Source organism: Chrysochloris asiatica, unplaced genomic scaffold (assembly GCF_000296735.1).
Source record: "Chrysochloris asiatica unplaced genomic scaffold, ChrAsi1.0 scaffold00023, whole genome shotgun sequence".
NCBI classification, from domain to species: domain Eukaryota; kingdom Metazoa; phylum Chordata; class Mammalia; order Afrosoricida; family Chrysochloridae; genus Chrysochloris; species Chrysochloris asiatica.
Genome location: NW_006408541.1, coordinates 1194052 through 1195151, shown reverse-complemented (window position 1 = coordinate 1195151; position 1100 = coordinate 1194052).

Below are 1100 nucleotides of genomic sequence, written 5' to 3'. Positions count from 1 at the left end.
TCCTCTGAGTTTGTTCTTATAGTTTTGTTCTGTTCTTGACTCTTCCATTTGTCGATTGAGTTCTGGAAGGTGCTGCAACATATGTCAGTCTCTGGTTGTTGTCTGTTCTTGTTGGTTCTCAGTCCATAGAACTCCCTTTAGGATGTTTTGTAGCGCAGGGTTGGCTTTGGCAAAATCCCTTAGCTTCTGTTTATCCTGGAATGTTTTGATTACACTTGATTGTACTTGACTGATAGCTTTGCTGGATAAATGATTCTTGGTTGGCAGTTTTTTTCTTTTGGGGTTTTATATATGTCTCCCCATTGCCTTCTTGCCTGGATGGTTTCTGCTTTAACTCTTGCCCTCCTTCATGTGTCTTCAGCTATCTTCATTTTTCTTCTGCTAACTTCCCTCTTTCTGCTGCCTTCCCTGTCACTCATGTTAACATGTATCTACTCTCTAGCCCATGAGTCATTTTTCCTCCCTCTCAGAATCATCATCAATTGTTTCTTTTAACAAGAAAATATTTTCTTATCTTTTTACAATATTGGTTTCATACAATATTTGTCCTTTTGTATACATACTTTTAAGGTTTTAATTGTGGATTGAGTGAAAGTTTATAGGCAGATCATCAGTTTTACATTCAACAAATCATACACCTTTTTCATTACAATAATTATAATCTCCTTCATGTATCATCAGTTAACAGTATTTTTCTCTATTCACTTTAGCTTTTTTCTTAAAAAACAAGCAAAAACCACTCAGGCATATATAATTATTGACACCTCTAAAGGTCACATTCTGCAAGTCTGCCTTCTGGCCACTAGCTCTTAGTCCCTCTCTTTCCATGAACCTAGAGGTCTCAGCTGCTCCCTCTTTCCATGCTCCCACCTCTGCTGGATCCCTGTCCCTCTGTATTTACCTTCTTTCACACTGTAATTGTTTTGATCATAAACTGACCTCCCAGATCCTCTGTTTTCATAATTTATTCTGTTCTTGACTCTTCCAGTTGTCGATTGAGTTCAGGGTGATGCTGCCACGTACATCATTCTCTAGTTGTCTGTTCTTGTTGGTTCTCAGTCCACAGAACTTCCTTTAGGATGTTTTTCATAGCAGGGTTG